This window comes from Crocodylus siamensis, chromosome 2 (assembly GCF_052110815.1).
Source record: "Crocodylus siamensis isolate JL-2025a chromosome 2, ASM5211081v1, whole genome shotgun sequence".
NCBI classification, from domain to species: domain Eukaryota; kingdom Metazoa; phylum Chordata; order Crocodylia; family Crocodylidae; genus Crocodylus; species Crocodylus siamensis.
The window spans coordinates 100,499,441-100,519,023 of record NC_143396.1 but is presented as its reverse complement, the minus strand read 5'-3'; the positions used below and the strand labels follow the sequence as shown (position 1 = coordinate 100,519,023).

At 46.0% G+C, this 19,583-nt stretch overlaps 1 protein-coding gene across 4 annotated transcripts in view; it reads right to left on the bottom strand.

Moving 5' to 3' along the window:
• The window catches only part of MAML3 (mastermind like transcriptional coactivator 3), a 346,623-nt gene that overhangs the window by 141,151 nt on the left and 185,889 nt on the right, over positions 1-19,583 (bottom strand). Inside the window, exons 1-2 of one of the 4 annotated variants that reach the window (XM_090036510.1) lie at positions 4,090-4,394; positions 2,784-2,879 (exon numbers count right to left, since the gene is read on the bottom strand). The exons of 2 other annotated variants lie outside the window; for them this stretch is intronic. The gene's annotated coding sequence lies outside the window, so the exon portion shown is untranslated. Of the gene's footprint in view, positions 1-2,783; positions 2,880-4,089; positions 4,395-19,583 lie in introns of those variants that run through there. One more of the 4 variants, XM_090036511.1, reaches the window with a different exon arrangement.

The following is a 19,583-nucleotide window of genomic DNA, read 5'->3' as shown; positions in this document are numbered from 1 at the left end:
AGGTCTCAATTTAGCTTTCAAAATAGTGCATAAGTGGGGTATTTGCTGTGCACAGGTCTTCTACTAGTTTTCTACCCATATGATCAGAGACCTGTGTGACAAGTCATATGAGGAAAGGCTGAGGGACCTGGGACTCATCAGCCTGAAAAAGAGAAGGCTGAGAGGGGGACCTGGTTGCAGCTTACTGTTACATCAGGGGTGTACATCAAGGGCTCAGTGAATAACTATTCACCAGGGCGCCCTTGGGGAAAACCAGGAGTAATGGCCACAAACTCCTAGAAGATTGTTTCAGGCTCAACCATAGGCGATGTGTGTGTGTGTGTGGGGGGGGGGGGGACATATGCCCCCCCTGAGACTGGCCACTGCCGAAGCTTCCACCCGCTTCTGCGGGTGGTCGCTGCTCTCCACCTGCCCCGCCTTGCCGCCAACATCACTGAGGGTATCTGCAGGCAGTCCCCGCTTGCCACTTGCTGTCCCCTCCTCTGCTGCCAGCATCTGTGGGTGGTTCCCACTCGCCACTGCCAACACCACTGCCAGTATCTGTGGGCAGTCACCGCTTGCCACCCCTCACCGCTGACACCACCGCTGGCATCTGCAGGTAGTCCTGGCTCGCCACTCGCCACTGACTACAAATGGTGCCCCCCCCCAGTCTCGGGAGGAACCAGTTGTTCACGGGCTCAACATTAGAAAAAACTTCTTCACAGTCAGGGTGTCCAGACTGTGGAATAAACTCCCTCCAGAAGTGGTGCAATCGCCTACCCTGGAAATCTTCAAGGGGAGATTGGACAGTCACTTTGCTGGGGTCACCTGACTCCCAGTTCTCTTTCCTGCTTGGTGCAGGGGAGCTGAACCCGATGATCTTCCAGGGTCCTTTCCAGCCTTACAATCTATGAATCTATGAATCCATACAGGTGATTTTATAAACGTGGAAGGAAAATCTAAGTCCTTAGGCAGAGCATCGGCTTCTTCTTCCCACCCCCAGGTCCTGACCACTTAAATTTGAGAGAGCAGGAATGATTTTTAGATGGGCAAAGTAGAAAAGTGATTAAACACATTGCTAAGAAACATAAATGAGGTCCTGCTGGCATGTATGCCTGGGAGTTTGCTACCTGTTACCACTGCCCAAAGCCACCACACAACCACAGAGTAGAATTCCTTTTTCTCTTTGTCTTGTCTCAGCCACAGGGAAACACAAACTGCTCTGCCACTGCTTCTGTGTAACTGATGTTTTAACTGCGTGGACTATCATCCAGCAGCAGTATTTCTCTTCACATGACATGATCAGGGAGCCCTAGAGAGGAAAGATCAGTGTACACTGCAACATTCTCACCCTATTTACGATTTCTGAAATTGAGCGAATCATTTAACACAGTACAACAAGCAGTTTACACAGTCACTCCCTGGGATCTGTCAGCACTCCTGACATTCCTAATGGGAAAAACAGATGAACATTCTTCGAAGAAAACAATATCAAACATCAAGTGAAACCCCAAGGAGAACCTCGTCAGGGTGAATTTTGCAATATGGACTGGAAAAGCGTCAATTGCTCTGGCCTTTCTTTTGTTGCACAGGACTGGGCAACTCCCAACAAGCCTGCCCCTGCCATACAGATGATGAGTTCTCAGATTCCCTTATTCCCTAATTCTAGACCCACCGCCCCTGCACCTTGACTTCACACCCATCAGACTGACTGCAGCTCACATCCTGTTTGGAGTGGTCAGCGAGCATTGTCCTCCAAGACTAGGAACAAACAAAATGCCAGATCCCACCAAGGGTGACCACCAGGATCTGGAGGAACGTTTGTTCACCAGGGCGCCCCAAGGGATGATGAGGTCAAATGGTCATAAACTACCGCAAGACTGTTTCAGGCTGGACACAAGGAAGAATTTCTTTACTGTGTGAGCCCCCAAGGTCTGGAACAGCCCGCCATCAGAGGTGGTTCACGCACCTACACTGAACACCTTCAAGAGCAAATTGGATGCTTATCTTGCTGGGATCCTATAACCCCAGCTGACTTCCTGCCCTTTGGGCGGGGGGCTGGACTCTATGATCTTCCGAGGTCCCTTCCAGCCCTAATGTCTATGAAATCTATGAAATCTATGAAGGAAGATTTATAAGATGGTTTCCATCTCCTTCTTTCCCTTCCTCTAAAGACCAAAACCACCATGTGGCATCAGAGCTTGAACCATGTCACTTAGCATGTGACTAGGCATTGCCACCAAGCCACTGAATGTATGGTACTGATCTTTATACACCCACAGTTCAGCCTACAGAAACCAAACAAAGGATAATACAGATGTGGTCATGCTACCTCTTTTCCAGTACAAAAACAATCAACTTCCAAGTGTTCCTTCTTCAGAACTTGAAAAGAAAGGTCACAATCTGTTTTGGCTTCAAGACCTAATCTGCAGTGAAACAGTTGATATAACAGCTTAAAATAACATGCTTCAATATCACTAGAGTCTCTAAACACTATCAGGCCATTTACATGATATATATATAGTATTCCAGTTTCCGTGTTACCTTCCTTTCAGCTACTGATAATTCCTTAAACAAGAGCTATTCTCCTTCATCATGAAAAAAATAAAATAACCAACCCACAAACAATTGAATGATCCAAAGTTGTGCCAAAAAAGCCAACAATAGACAATGCTGGCCCAGTAAGCATTTCAAAAAGTTGTGTTCAACAGTGTGCTTAAGGGATGAGGCTAGAACATATCTTCTACATTTGAAAATACACTTGTATTTTTTAAAAACATGCAGAGGGACAACTGTGTACCTACCCAGTTCCCTACTGCACTTCTTTCTGTTGCACAGATGGACCTTTTGTTTCCACAGAATAACTCTATAATACTGAGTAGTCATAAGTAATGCCATACCTGCATTGGAAATGAGAGTATTATACATAGGTAATTTTCTTCTGTGAAATTTATCGGAATTAGTTAATTAAGGCTGCTTAAAGGAAGTTACCTCTTGACACAGGAAGCAGTAATGTACTTTAGTATTTTCAAAATTTAAGGGTATTTTGTGTGTGGTCTTTCAAAATTAGTTTGTTAGAAATGCAATAATTTCTAGTTTCACTCTATCATTTAAAGATGTGCAATTATCCCACTGATGCATTATGCAATCATATTTATAAAACTAATGAGAATGAGAAAAAATAATAACACTTCAAACTCATCCCAGTCTAATAGCAATGCTTAAAGATGCTTAAAGTTCAAAAACTTGGATGTCTCCCTATATCAACATGGATTTCAGTAGGTGCAAAAATAGTCTGTGTGTGTAACTATGTATAAGTTTTGTTTGTAAAAAATATTTTTATTGTAACAGAAAGCCACTTTAAGGAGGAAATAATTTCCCTGGCCACATCTAGTGTAGCATGGGTTGCTACTTATGAAATTAATGGAGATTGTTCTAGTTTATGTCAGAGTGAGTTTGACTTTCATGAAGAAGTTCTAGGATTTGGGGTTTACAGGCACTGCACAAGCAAGGGACTGGGAAATCGAGAGTTTGGGAAGTTCCTTTGTTTGCACTCTGAGAGGACCTTAACAACAGCTACACTAGAACGTAATGCAGAGGGAGAGATGAAACGATTGTGCTACACACAAACTTTGGGAAGTAGCAAAGTGGAAGGTTAAAACTGCTTCAACTTCAGCATTTTAGAAGGATGGGTAGGAGGGAAAAATCTCTCCTCTTTCAGGCATAAAACAGAAAGATACTCATAAGACCATTTCAGTTTAAACGTTCCTTTACACTTCCTGACTCCGAGTAGTTTAGAATTGCTGGAAAGTCTTGCAATGGCCATGCATCAAGCAAAGAGTATAGTGCATCCGGATACCCCAATGCTTTTGAATAAAATCCCCTTCCCCCTCTGAAGACAAAGCCTGAAATAAGATATTCTATTATAAAAAGCCTTCCATCTCCCTCAAAGAAACAATACATTGCTTGTCCATGTGATCTGCAGTTGGCATAAAGCAGTTACTTGCAAGCAGCTCTGAGGCTTCTAAGAAAAAAAAATTCTTGATACATAAAATAACGCCCCCCCTCCCTCTCCCCCCCAGCATGCTGATATTAGTCTTATTCACAGACCTCGCTTGGCTGTGGGAACTATTTCACAGCAGGTTCCTCTTCCGAAGCAGAAGGTGTGGTGAAGTGGAACTAGGTATTATTTATGTACCTTTCGAAGAACTTTGTTGTAGAACTGGAAAAGGTCAAACTTTAGTGAGTTGTTTTTTAAAATGACTCTAAAGAGTGCGCACGTGTGCTTGCACAAACGCACACAAGTCCTCTAAATCTAACCTGTCTTGCAATTATCAACAGGGCTGCCACGGACACACCACACTGTATCCCATACATAAACAACAGAGCACTTGAGGCTGTCGGCGGAGCTTTCATCTGCTGGGAGAAGCTGCTTCGCTTCATCCCACCAGCAGCAATTCATTTTTCAAAAGAAATTAGACCAAGGTGCTGTTGTTATAGCAACAGTCAGAGCCACTTATACAGCCCCATCCCCCCAATCTCATTCTGACTTCACTGGGCAGCTATTTCAATTATGTATAGGGAGTGACCAGGACTGCTGCTGTTTAGTCCTTTTATTGCTCTTTCAATAAAAAAAAGCACAGAGACTAAATTCTCTTTCTGTTTCCTATCTGGCTGTAAAAGTCAAACACAATTCACTGTGTTTAACACAGTTCCCCTTATACTTGATAGTCAGATGATCAGGGAGTCCACAGACAAGGAGGCTCCAGTTCCTGCTACAGATGTTTTCAGCCACCAGCTACATAATGGACATGCTGCCACTGACTTTTTCTCTTGTTAACACAGCTCCAGCCATTTCAATCCATGTTACATGGCATGAATGACAACTATTGGCAACTCCTGTGTACACACTCTGAAGTTCAGTGGAGAATTCTTTTCACACTAGAGTGAGGCTTTGCCCTGTAGCTGTCCTCTGTTCTCCGGGGAAAAGCAAACCAAGCAACTAAAACCCCAAAGTTAATATTTCTTGTACAACATGCATCCTTAAATAGAGCAGGGCTTAATATTCCCTTCATAGCATTTTCCTGATTTAATGTTAAAACTAAAAACTGGTTTTTTCCATCCCCCATGTCATTTTAGAGAAGATGAGCTGTCATTGATCTATGGCCAAGTACTTTCCAATAGCAATGACTAATTCCTGACCTTTCCCGCAAAAGGACTCCTAGTTTGGTTGGTCTGCCCGCTCTCTTTCCATGTTTTTCTGAGATTGCCTCAACCTTCCTCTTTCCTACCCCTTATTTCTCCAGATTCAGTATATGCTTCCTCCCTCGCTCAGGGCAGAGGTGATTAGGACTTTCCCAAGAGGTCACCGACAGCTATACCAACCACAAGCTGTGTTTAGTCCCTCCCAGGCTTCATTTCAAGAGTGAGGCTAGGGATAGAAGTAACATAAACTGGTTCAAGTGATCAGAAACTGCTTTAAACCTTTGACATAACAGAAGTACAGTGCACACAAACCAGCTTCAAAATGACTAAAACTGGTTTAAGATAAACCTGGTTGAATGTAGTATCAGACTTAACTGATTTGGGTCGACCTGGTTTATGGAATTTTTGTCCCAGAGCCCTTCCTTATTTAAGTTAAACCAGAGTCCCCCAGCATCCCAGTATGCTCTGCAGCCCTGGGCAGGGCTGTGCTCTCTGCTCCAGAGAGCAGGGTTGGTCCTGCCCCTCTGTTCTCTAGCTGCCAGGCCATGCAAAAGTGGGCAAAGTGGGAAGGGAGGGGATTAATTCTTCCCTCCTTCCCCTCCCCCCCACACCACAGCCAGGGTCTGCCTGTCTGCGGATAAGCAGCTGAGGCAGAGGCAGGAGCCAGGCATGGCAGACCCCAGCTGTAGCTGTAGAATTAACCCCCTCCTTGCCCCCTTTGCTTTAATGGGGCTATGCTGGGATGGCATCTGGCCATGCCCCTATCTCTGCTGCTGGAGCCGGGGGGGGGGAGGGGGAGGGAAATCAGCCTCTGTCAGGGTGTCCCAAACAGCGTAAGCACAGAGGGGGTTGAGTCTCTCCCTCTCTTCCCTGTCCCACTGGCAGGGACCGCAGCTGTCTTGGCATGGTCCCACTAAAGTTAAGGGGGCAGGGAGAGGTTTAATTCCCCCCCTCTACACCAGGGGATTGCAGCTGAGATGGAGCAGCTCCCCTTCCACCCTCCTCCACCACAGGGGGGCTCTGTGCAACCTGGCCCAGCCCAGCCTGGGCATAGCTGTCACTACGCCACAGCCACTTGGGAGGGCCTCAACCCTGTGACCTGGACTGGCCCTGCTCAGCCCTGCCCAAGGCAGCCACATGGCGGGGCCAGGCTGGGCCATGGGAGCAGGGCCCTCCCCAGCAGCTGTAGCTCAGTGGCAGGGAAGCTAAGCCCTGTTAGTGACAGCAGCCTGGCACACATGGGTGGCACCTGGCTGAGCAGCAGGCTACCCGGGCTGGCTTGGAGGTGCCGCAAGGCTCATATGTCCACAGCAAGCCCCCAAAGTGGGTGGGTGCTGGGCTCTGGGCCCATGAGTGCCTCTGAGCCAGCACTTCCCAGCCAGGTAGCACCCATGCACACTGGGGTAGGCTGCTGTCACTGACAGGGCTCAGGTTCCCTGTCACTGAGCTGCAGCCACTGGGGAGGATCCCACCCCATGGCCTGGCCTGGCTCTGCCACATGGCTGCCTCAGCTTAGTGACAGCCACTCTCCATGCCCAGGCTGAGCCAGACTGGGCAGCACTGAACACAGCATCCCTCCCCACCTGCAGTGGTGAGGGAGGAGAGGAGGAGGAGGAAGAGTTCCCTCCAGGGCCAGGTAGCACCGCACCGAGCCCCTCTCCCTGCCCCACTATGGCAGAGGGAAGAAGAGAGGGAAGAGCTGTGTGGCCAGACTGTTCTCGGCTGTCGGGGACCTGCTGCAGTGGGCAGGGCTCTTCCCCTCCCCTGCTACATGGCCATACTCGCCATACTCTCATCTGGCCATGCTCCCTCTTCCCCCCCACCCTCCAAACCCTGCAGGCCAAAATGGGGGTTTAAACCCCTCCTCAGTCATACTCATGCTTGTCAGGGCCTGGCCACACACCACCCTCAGCTCAGCTTCCCTGTGGAAGGGAAGGGAGGGCTGCTCTAGCACCCCCGGGCTCCAGGCCAGAACTACTGAAGGCATGTGCCTGCATTTCCAGATGAAAAGTGAATGTCTATCCACTTGCAAATCAGTTCAATCTCTGCAAGTTAGTCTAACCTGCAAAGATTGAATCAATTCAGGCTTGGGCTTTTTGAATGTCTGTCCCTAGCCTGGGAATTCTGAATTCACTTCTAGGGTCACACTCGGATGCCACTGGCAGATTAATAAAATGTCCCAACTGCCCCAATTGTCAGATTAATAAAATATCCCCATTTACTGTAGAATGACACCAAGTGATTTTATTTGATATGAGAAAATCTCTAGAAAAGGGGTTAACCCTATCAAAAGTACATTGAGATCTTTTAGGATTATTATGGAGAAATGTGTTTTTCTCTTTTGCTTTAACTATTTGTGTGTACAAGTTCAGCTTTAATTGGGAAATGCTTTCTCATTCCTTCCACAACCCCTCCAACACACAGGCAGTGACTGCTGTTAAGCAAGCCCAAAGTGACCATTTACTAGTGCTTGCTGGGATACAGGAATACTTCTCAACATGGCTCACAAAAAAAGAAATATCTGTGGCATCTCAGACTCCATGGTGGGCTAACCGTTAGCTGTTAACGGTGATCACTGCAGGTGCAACACTGGAGGAATGTGGAAAGAATAAGCTTGCCTTTCACAAGCTAAGGCTGAATGAACTCTCAACAGACAAGTGGCTGAGCAAAGCAGAAGTGGGTTACATAAGGCCACTTCCACCAAATTAAAATATTTTTCACCGATCTCAGGCTATCAGAATTTGTCCTTTCTTCACATGATTGAAAGAAATGCATTGAAAGGTGACAGATCACCACACAAATCCTTATGTATCAAACTGATCTTGGATTACAGCAGCTTGCTTAAAGAACATGTCACACTCCTCTATTCTGGACCTGTATGCTCAGATCTTATGAGCAAGCAGAGGATTTAATTTGTACATGAAATCTGTGTTGTGAAATACGTTTTAAGTAGGTAAGAAATTTGTCAGCTTAGCCAGGCTCTCATAGAAGTCTGCAGCCGTGTAACTAGGGGTGGATGAGAGGGACACCTGGCACCAGTGCCAAGTTAGAAGAGACACCAGAAACCCCCACACCCTGCATAGTCCACAGCTTCATCCAAAATAGTCCCCAGCTGCTGCTGCTGCTGCTTTAAGATCAATAGCCGGGGTGGGCAGAGCACAGGGCAACAGGAGAACAGCCAGAGACTATTTAGCAGTTCCTGGCATGGGAAGACTCGTGCACCCCGCCTCCTCTGGAACTGTGCTGTTGTTCTCAGAACCGTGTGCCCTCCCTCTCTTGAACGTGGCCACGTGCACCCCCCTTTAGGAACCGCGTGCCCCCTCTCAATCACGCTCTCCACTCTCCCACCAGTGGTGGAAGAGTGGAGTGCCTAGGGCACCAACTCTGCTTGTTACGCCCCTGAAAGCATATAGGTTCTTAGACTAACTTTACATTTGGGGGCCAGATGTCACACTTGGGTATTTGAGCCATTCTGCTGACAGCAACATAAGATCCCTACCTTTGTTGCCATTAAAAAAAAAATGGTTCTCAGCAGAACAAACCTGATCTGTCACCCCTGAAAAGTAAAAAATATTAATAACTCTTGGTGCAATGGCTTCCCCTGAAGTGTTTAATGTGAAATACAGTATGTCCAGTTTCCTAGGTGTTTAGCTGGGCTGCTTTGAGGGGAAGAGTTGGTATTCTAAACTGGGAAGGTTACAGCTGCTTTGAAGCAGAGCAGGGGAGTACACGGGAGGTTGGGACCCAAATCTAGGTTATACACGTGACCCATCTTCCCCTATTACCAGTTGCCAGGTTAAAATAGTAGAAGCTGGGTCATATAGGGTGGGGGATCAGCTGAGGATGTGAACTACTCTGAGAACAAGTGTGGGGAAGAGCAGGGAGGTACAAACTAGATAATCTTTTGGTCCCCTAACAAGTTGGGTAAGAATTTTAGTGGTGGGCAAGGTAGCTACGGAAAGGCAGGAACGTGTAAGAGATCTTATGACATAGAGTACATAGGAAATATGAGGGAAAGAGAGACAAGGTTTCCATGGACATGGGAGAGAAGGAGGAAAAGGAGAAAAGGCTGAATATTAACCTGTCTTGAGCATCTCCTAGGACCTGGCTCTAACTGACCAGCATAGAGACATGTTGGCAGGCCAGTGGGGAGAAGTTTTCACTTCTAGTTCATATCCTTTTTAACCACACAATTTATATTTCTGCAGTGGCATCTTTTACAATGTATTAACTCATACTTAATTAATGAGACAGACAAACAGACAGGGATGAGTAAGTACATGCACAGTATACTAGATACATAAAGTTTTGTGGAGAACATGGGAAAAGAGGCACTCACATTTCAAATAGAAATCCATAACTGTGGTCTTTCTGAGTTCTTAGCAACAGAAAAAAGTGCTCTATTCTTTTATTCTAGTGAAAAGAGTGAAAATAAAGAACCGGGATTTTCCAAAGGCTACCTTGAGTTTATCAAGGGGTGCCTCAAGTCTAAAAAGGTTGAGAACGACTGGACTAGACAAATTTATGGATGATATCTATTAATAGCTATTAAACAGAACAGTTAGAGATGTTTCCCTTGGCATCAATTACCCAATGACTGTGGATACCAGGGAGACAAATGAACAGGGCCACTGATCACTCTAGATGCCTTTCAAAACATTTGGACTCAAGGCATCCTTTTATCGATTTAAGGCACCCCTTGGAAAATGCCAGCTCTTAATTTTTGAGTGTTTTTGACTACAAAAAGTAATTCCTCTGTTACAAAGAATTAAGAAAGATTACAACACACTAGAATGTTTTTAACATGATGGCTTTCTATTTGAAATCTCTGGGTTTATCATGTGAAAATCATGGTTGTACGTCTAAGAGTGGTAACATTGTGTTGCAACACATGGCACCCCTGAAAGAATCTCAAGACACCTTTGAAAGAATCTTAAGACACCCAAGGGTGCTTCATGACCCTTGTTGAGAATCACTGCTCTACATAGACCCTATTCAGTAATTTCCCTGTATAGCCTCCACTTTGCCACTGTCAGACACAGAATACTGGGCTAGATGGACGATTTGTCTGAGCCAGCATGGCACTTCTTATGTTCTTACGCTTGTGTTGGGACATCTATTTCTAACCCTTAGTTGTTTTAAAAGTTTGGACTTGTGTAAAAAGATTGTTTTTCCTGATGACACCATGCACACTAGAAATGGAGCCTATGGACTTGCATAGAGCTAGCTAGCTAAAGATCATGCTTTTATTGTTTAGATGGATTTTTCTTTCCACTTCTCTTTGATTTTACTTGATAGCTTCTTTTTTAAAAGCATGATTTTGCTTTAACTTCTCGTGAAAGAGACCCTAAAAGTACTTATCCTAGGGGATAAATCACAGTTGCATAACTTGTCACAGAGGGGAGGCAGGAATGATGGTGCCATATCTCTTGCTGCAATTCCTCAAAACTAAACCTAGCATCCGACCAGGGCTAAGTTGTTGCTCTTAGGTTTCAGAGAAACATTCCACTGAGATGAATCGTGAGAGTTCAAACCATTCTCAGACTTCTTTTTGATTATCTGAAGATAGTTATCTGGGCCAAATGGGAAAAATAGTTTCTTCAAAACTATGTAGGCTGGAAAATTAATGTTTTACATGAAGGCCTCCTTTCTGCAGGAGCTGGTACAGTGACCAGAAAAGTGTTGGCCTGAGGTACACCTAGCTGCTCCTGATTCCTTCCTGCTTCTGCTTCAGCTGGCTTATTCTCTCTCCTGCTCTGAATTTTAATTTTAGATTGCACTATTGGTACACACTGCCCTTTCCATGCACGTACCAAGACAGGTTGCTAGCCTCAAGGTATAAGAGCAAAAAGATGCTGTTGTATGCAGAGGCACAAGGAACTTTTTCCAAAATCCAACCCATCCACAAGGCAGTATTTAGCTTGCTGCTTTCCTAAGCAGTAGGCAGAGAGTATATTTGGCCCCGATGCAGATTTCTCCTTGGGAAGCAGACAGTCTATGGAGGATAGACAGCTCTTTTCCAGAACACGATAATGCACTGCCCTCCAAAATGCCCCGAGCCATCCTACAATATATTGCACTAGCATGAGGGCTTTTGCACACTTCACCAGGTAGCTAGTAGTGAATTAGGACAGGGTTATACCCAGTGGAGCTGTTTCTGGTCTCGTGCACAGTTTAAAAGCAGCGAAAGTTCTCAACTTTTTCTAGTACAAGGCACCCCTTGTTAGACTCAAGGCACCCCTCTGAAGGTGCCAGCTCTTAATTTTTAAATTCTGCCTTTTGACTACAGAAAAATAACAGAGCAGTTTAATGGCAAAGGACTCAGAAAGACAATAGGTCAGAATATTTTTCACACTACAAATTCCTATTTGAAATCTGTGGGTTTATCTTGTGAATCATGTTTGTGCACCTAAGAGTGCTAACATTGTGTGGCAATCCTCAGCACCCTTGTAAAGATCTCAAGGCATCCCTTGGTTTCAGCCCTGGCTGAGAATCAATGGTCAGTCCCTTTTTGAAGCTGGCTATACTTCTCTCTCTCTACAAGCTCCTGTGGTAATAAGCCCCACACATCCCCACATGTGATGCTTTAGTTCCACACATCAAGCAAAAATAAATGTATTTGCTGCACCCTAAGAGGGTATCAACATTTTTCGAAACCTCCATTTTTATTATGCTGCAAATCAGCATGTTTTGATGAAAGAGAACCTAGAACAAGCATCTCACAGATGTGTCTGGAAAGAGAGATGTGCTAGTTAGTATATGCAGCTTAAAGTGCATGACCAGCCCTTACTGAAAAAGAAACTTGATTTTTGGTGGCTACTTTTAACAACATTCATTTAAAACAAACAAACAACCACACCTGAAATGCTAATGGGGGGGGGGGGAGGCAACAGGAAACAACCATCTAGATCTTTTATTCTTTCCTCAGTCTAACTGATGCATTTTTAGCACTGGAGGCCAATGCATACTTTATTTGACCAAGTAAGAGTTTGTACAGAGCAGCTGCAGTTTCACAAAATGATACAGTATCGCTTTTTACCAGTGCAGCCTGATCCCCAGCTGCTGAGGATGCTCAACTTCCATTAATGTCAGTGGGAGCTGCAGGTCCTTTCCATTCACTAGGAGCTGGCCCTTATTTGCCAAGCCTTCCTCAGAGGCAGCCAGTAAGGATGGTGAGCTGCTTTGTTCTTTATATTCTTCCTTAGCTTCTGTAAATGTTACCAGTCAACAGTGCAGGAAGGACTGTAGTCTGGGAAGATCTGTGCAACCCAATGAAGTCAAAGGTTTGCATAGTCCCAGAAGACCTCCTACTTGTTTTGAATCATTCTAAACATACTTTAATCACTATTTGTCACAGGCTAAAAGCCAAACAACATTGACCAAGAACATTTTACTCTAAATTTGGGTTTTACAATTGGCAAATAGAATTGAGCAGACTTTGTTCCTCTGTTACTTTCATGCCTTCTCATCTCAACCTGCCCCCCTGGATAATCTAGTGGTATACAAGGCAAGTTAATAAAAAAATACATGCATGGCCTCACAACAAAATTAATTTATTGTTAAAAGCAGTGACTAAAAATCAAGCTTCTTTTTCAATAAGGGTGGGCCATGCAGTTCACACTGCAGACACTAGCACAGCACTGCCCATCAGTCAGAGGTCACAAGAGTGGAACTCCCTTGCAGGGCAAACTACAGGTATGGAAGTACAGTAAAAAGCAAAGAAAATAAAACAGATTTAAAATAAACTGAGGAGTTGATTCAGCAAAGCGTGGAAGCATGTGCTTAACTAACCTTTAATGGAGGGGTTTTCAACCTTTTTTAACAAGTACCCCTTCTGCCTCAAAGTTTCAGTTCATGTTCTCCTTTATAGTTTTCTCTTGTTTTTAAGGTGGGGGAGACTGAGGCTGTGGTGAGGGAGGGAGTGGGGCTGGAGCTGGGGCAGGGGTTGGCAGTGCACAGCCAGGGTGGGGTGTGGGACAGAGGCACGAGAGCAGTTTGTCTGGGGGGCATGTGCCCCCCAGATCTGTGCGTGGGGCAGAGGCAGCTGCTGCCGCAGACTGGACTCTGCACCCCACTGCCACTGCCCCAAGAGCCGCGTGACACCATGTGCCTAATGCCACTGGGAGGGCAGAGGACAGACACACAAACACACATACAAATGCAGACAGACACACATGCAGACACAGACATAGATGCAGACACAGACAGGCATGCAGATGCAGACAGGCATGCGCACATGCAAAGAAGCAGAGACAGATGCAGACACAGTCACGGTCACACACACAGACATACACATGTCCGGGAGCGCCTGTGCAGTCTACAGAGGGGCCCGACTGCCCTTGCCCTGCCTGGCCCTGCTCCTGGGAGTGGGCACAGAGAGTGAGCTGAGGTGGGGGCGGGGAAGAGCCACAGTGTGCTGTGTGGGGCTGGTGGCACCCAGTACGCCCCTCTCCTGGGTAAGAATCAAAGTATGGGAATGCACCAGGGGAGATGCTGTTGTCATGCTGCAGGGCGCGCTCCCTCCCTGTACACACGGTTGACATCCCCTGGTTTAACACATGAGCATTAGCAGCATTGCTGCACTTTAAGTTAATTGCACATTCAGGTGCTTTTGCTGGACAAGAGCACACGTATCAAAAAAAGGTCTCCCTCAGTTCTAATTGCATCTTTGGACACCTAGGCCACATCGCCACAAGTGGGAACATGCAGTTTCCAGCACCTCAGAAATGCACACAGCTCATGTTAATCTGTTCACTGTGCTGCAGATTTGCAGTGGGAGTCTGGGGGTGTGTGTGGTGAAATTAGATACCAGGAACTCCTGGTACCTAAAAATAATGCACCAAAAAAAAGTGACGTGAGGCAACGCATGTGGCTGCAGCACGTGTCACCCAAAACAGGAGCCTGGCCAGCCAGAGCCACACTCTAGCTCCCAGCCATGCTCTGTGCACCTGAATCACTACTGCTGCAACCCCAGCAGGCCTCCAGGTGCTCCCAGCCTCCTCTACCCCACCCAGGACAATTTGCCATGTGCTACATACAGCGTGCATGCAGGGACATGCCCAGGGACAATTAGCAGCAGCACAAATATGTACCACTGCTATCTGTCCCCAGGAAAATGCATATGCATGCTCATGGGGATGCGCCCCTAGGATGCTGACAGATATGCAGGCCCCTGCTCTAATTCATGGTGCTTTACATAATCCTATTGGATTTGCCTGTTGTGGGGGATGGAATGAAGCCCAAGGATTCTGCTGGCAGCTAAGGAGCTAACCATCTCCTACAGCACAGCACCACCACCACCCCACCTCCCCCCAACTCAAGGGCTGTCAGAGGAGTGAGCTGCTGGATGGGGTTTGCCAGCCTGAGATGAAGGGGAGGATCTGGGGAGACCATGAGATGCAGGGAGGGGCTCCAATCTGCCCAACCCGCCTCCAGCTCAGGCTGGGCAAACCCCAGCTAGCAGCTTGCTCCATCTCCCCCCTCTCTCCACATCACAGCTGCAAAGTGCTTTCAAGGGGCCCATAGCGCAAAAAACGTAACTTCTGTTTGTGCTCCTAGGTGCTTCTGAAAAACCAGAGGAGTCTATGGAAGGCCCACACTCTTCTCTTTCCTCCTCTAAATGTGTTACCTGAACTTTGCAGGTTTGTTATTATAGTATGTGGACACCATTACACAACTTCACAAAAGTGCCAGTTACTGCAAGGAAGAAACCACACACTCTTTCCTTCAAGCTCATTCAGACACCATTCTGGGAGCACAATGATTAAAAAGCCACTTAGAGCGATTAAAAAGTTGCGTCCAGAGTTTACTGAAAACATCATTATACCTAAAACACTGGCAGCAGCACATCTCTACAGGGGTTTCCTAGGTAGCTACCAGTAGTGGAGCTGAACTGCCGTCAGCAAACATGGGAAATGTTTGCAAAAATTCTTCAGAGCAGCAGAGGTTTAAGGATGTCTCCTTGCAGTCATAACAACAAATGACCAGGGATGACAAGTGCTCCATGGACTAGCTGTTTTCAAATTACAGCAATAACCAGTTGCTTGATTACATACCCCAAAACAGCAGCCCTGGCTTTTTAATACACCTTGAAAACAAAACACTCTGAAGCTGAAGCAATTGCCGTAGAATGTCTCCTTTTGTCCCATAAGTGCGCATCATGAACACAACACAGTTTTACATTTACCTTTTGTTGACATAGAAAGCCCTATGTATTTTTCATACATGAAAGCATGGGTAGTTGCTGCCTCATATTCACAAGAGCTTTCATCTCAGAGATCCATGTGTACTAAGCATATGTTAGTGGCTAATCCAAATTAAATTTAGCTTTCAAGACCCATGCACCACTGAGAGCTCCTGCCTTTTAACAATGTCAAATAAGCACGCGAAGACAAAAGAATATTTTCTATTGTTAGATGCTCTAGGTAAACAAGATCTAAGGCTGAGTCACTGAGAGCTCTGTAGTTCTTTACTAAACCCCTTAAAGGCATGAAGCAAAAGATACCATAATTTGCTCTTAGATAAGCTGTGGAAATGCACCATAAACCAGCTGTGCATTCACAGAATATGCTTCCACTGATCTTATTTTCCTCCTTAAACAACTTTCATTCCTACCTTTTCCTCTTGTGGTAGCATCCATGATTCAGGTAGCAGGGAATTACTTTTAATTTGTTAGTTTGTGGAAAAAAGTCTCTAGGGCTAGAATCAACAATATGTGGGTTTTGGTCCTGGGGGGAAGGAAGGGGGAATGAGTCATGGATGAAAACTGAGAAAGAGAAACATTTATTTAAAATAAATATATACCATTGCTTGAAAGCAGGTGTTTCATCCATCAGTCTACAGAGGTACGTACCATAAACTCTGTGCATATTAAATATCTCATGTAAAATAGGGATCCGTTGATTTGCCAAAGGTTACATATAAAGACAGTATCAGAGCCAGGAACAGATCCCCAAGTCACAGTACAGTATCCAACCTATCGAACCAGCGATGCCTTTTTGATTAACAGTTTAACGGTCATCCCTATTTGCCCCTATTAGCACTAGCATAGCTAAGGAGAGTGAGACCAGGGCATCAGTCCCAAGGGTCAAGCTGGGAGGCATAACAATAGTAGCTGCTTTGTGGTCAGCCTAGCTCAGGGGCGGGCAATTCTTTCGGGTGGAGGGCCGCTTACTGAGTTTTGACAAGCCATCAAGGGCCGCATGACCGGCAGCCAGGGCACATGAATATTAATTTTCTAAATTTTTTAGGGGCCTGCAGGCTGGATAGAATGGCTTGGTGGGCCACATACAGCCTGTGGGCCACATTTTGCCCACCCCTGGCCTAGCTACTACTACTGGCAGCTCAGCCACAGTGACTGCCCCCTGCATTGTTGCCACCTAGGGAACAGAAGTGCCTAGGTATGCCTCTGCTTATCAGGGAGTTGAAAAGGCCCCACGAGTTCCTTTTTGTGCCATTATGTAGTGAAAGCAGGAGAACAATTTAGACAGGTGGATCTAAAGAGTGCCTTTCCTGTTTCTCAGCATTCTAGCTGCTGGCATCACCAGGTCATTGTTAAAGGGACAAGCCATGGACTCAAGAGGGGATGTATATATTTAATAAACTAGCCAACTGCCCGTCAAGAATGACAGGGGGCGGGGGAGTGGGGAAGGGGGCTAGGATAGAGTGCCACTACCTAATGCTCCATGCTGCTGCTGTTCTGCCTCTTGCAGGGAGCCAGTGCTGGTGGCTTCAGCTCCCCAACCCTCTGTCCAGTCTTCAGCGCGGCTTCGGAATCATGGCAGCGCGCCCCATGCTTGAAACACTCTGATTGGCTGTTTCCGTCAGCCAATCAGAGTGCAAATAAAGCGTTATGGGCAGACAGACAGACTCAGACTTTTATAATATTAGAATGTTTCTTTTTCATAGTACTGAGGTTGGTCTGTGACAAGGGGGCCAAACTCTGAAGACCTCCCCAGCTTACGTTTAAGATGTTTCAGTAAAGTTATGAAAACACTAAGGGAGGTCTTCATGGTTTGGTGCACATCTATGACATCAGATTCTGTGGCTCTGGAGGGCCAAAAATGATGACAAAGATAGATTGTGCAGTGCCAAGTCCTTGATTAATTATCTAGATTATAAAGTCTTGTTGTGTTATTTATAGACTGCTTGGACTAAGGTCTGCATCCCCTTTGTACACACTGGGTGCATCTACACATGCACTTTACTGTGGAGCTGACTAACTAGCTGTGCAGTAAAGTGCCACTGTGTACATGAATACCAATATTAGGGTGCAGTAAATTAACTGTGCCATACGATAGCATGGTCAGGGACAGTACTATCTTACAGTATTGTAATTAACTCTGCCAAAGCGCTCATGTAGACAGAGACTGGGGCTGGCTGGGGTACAAGGGTGCAAAAGTGCAGGGGCTGCCAGCTACCCAGACCTGCACTTAAGCACCCTCATGCCCTAGCCAACTCTTCTGCCACCTGACGCCAGCACCTGGAGCCGGGAGCTGACCCTCACTAAGCCGCTTGCCAGCCTGGGGCTGCTCCACCCCAGCTCTAACTGCTGTGCCCAGGTGCAATTGACTCTAGTGCGAACTACACTGGAAGTTTATTCCAGCAGACCAACTGCACGTGCATATGCACCCACTGAGTGCTAAAGAAAGAAAGAATTATAATAATAAGCTTTGGTAATTAGAAGACACACTTAGGTAAATGATAGAAAAATCAAGGAACGAATACATGGGTTATGTGTGAATCTACTATGTGAGAAAGTTCCTGCAGTTGGGAAGTTCTTTAAAGGAAATTAAACAGACATTAGGATGGGGTTTTCCCCTAAACTGTTTACAAAACTTTCTCTTTCTCATTCCTTTCTTTAGGTGTGCTAAAGCTGCTAAATGAAAGCAAGATCCTGTTAGCATATTTCAGCAGAAAGCTTAGGGGCTGCCAGGCGGGCCAAATAGAGCATCCTGCAATGCAAGATGGAAGATGCAGGTCTGGTGCCAAGCCTTGTAGTTCCTTAATCCCTGGGCTTGCTGAAGTTAGGAACTGTGGAGAGGCCAGGTGCTCAGCCTGTCTGGGAGTTAGGAAATGTCTTGCTCCACTAAAAAGAAAACCCTTTCTAGACCTAGTCACTTTCTTCAAAAAAAGGTGATGGTCCCAATCTGGGATCTAGAAGGTCAGGATGTGAAGCTAAGGGAAACTAATAGAAATCTTCAGAAATCTTATTAATGCCCTTTCATTCCCCACCTCACTCTAATGCAAAGAAGTCTATATGTTTTGAACTAGTACAGAATTTTTTTCTCTTGAAGTGTTTCTTGACTGTACACATGCAGCATATGTTGCCTTTAGATTGCCTCTACATTAGAGGGTATGAAAGTATACTAGACCCTACCTGCCAGAGGTCTAGACTTACTAGCCACAGGTCAATATGAATGATGTAGGGGAGGAGGTCCATGGAAAAAACCCTGGACAGAAGTCAAGCAGGCAGAGGAAGCTGTCCTTAGTTCTTCTTGGGAACTTTATCTTTTGTAACAACAGCCTCTGACAAGAGGAGGCCCCTCAGACCCTCAGTATATCCTGAGTGTTAAAGAAGGGATGTCTCTCCTAGCTGTTTTGAGAAAAGAAGGGAGAGCTCCATTACTTTGTGCACCTTCAGTCTCCATTTTAGGGTTTTCTTCCCTAATGGAAACTCTAGGGTCTGCCTTTTCTGTATTAAAATAAGGCTGCTATTGAATATATTTCTAGTTTCTGAACACCAAAAATTATACCATAACACGTAGTAACCCCTATGCCTCTGTGACTCCAATTCATAAAAGACATCCAACTCAGGGCGACATAGAATCTCAGCTTCAGACTTTGGGTTCAGTCCCTTTTTGAGCCCGGGCTGATGGCCATAGGTTGTAGCAACCTTTCTCTTTAGTAAAACTATGACTATACAACTTAAAACTTTCTGTCCCTTGATTCTTTTAAAGTACACAATGCATAGGGGCATAGTCAGGGGGTGCATGTTTCCTGGTCAGCGAGATTGGCCATGGGGGGACTCCCCCCAGTCGCGGCCATGGGGGGACTCCCCCCAGTCGCTGACTGGTTGCTGGGGGAGTACATGCTCCCCCGCCAACTAAGGTAGCACCAGTTGCCCATGGTAAGGATGGCGAATCTGCAGTTCAAGTGCCACAAATGGCATGAATAGCCTCTGTGTGTGGCACACAGCAGACTAAGGTGGATATAGACAGCACAGTGGCAGATAGGGCAGAGATACTGTAGCAAAGCATCAGAACAGGCAAAGAGCAAAGGGCAGGAACTAAGAGTAGCATATTGGGCAGAGGAAGGGGGTCAGAGTGGTTCTTGGGGAGGGTATAGGGCTAATTTGTAGCACCCCTGCCAAAAAGGTTGACCCCCACTGCACTATTATA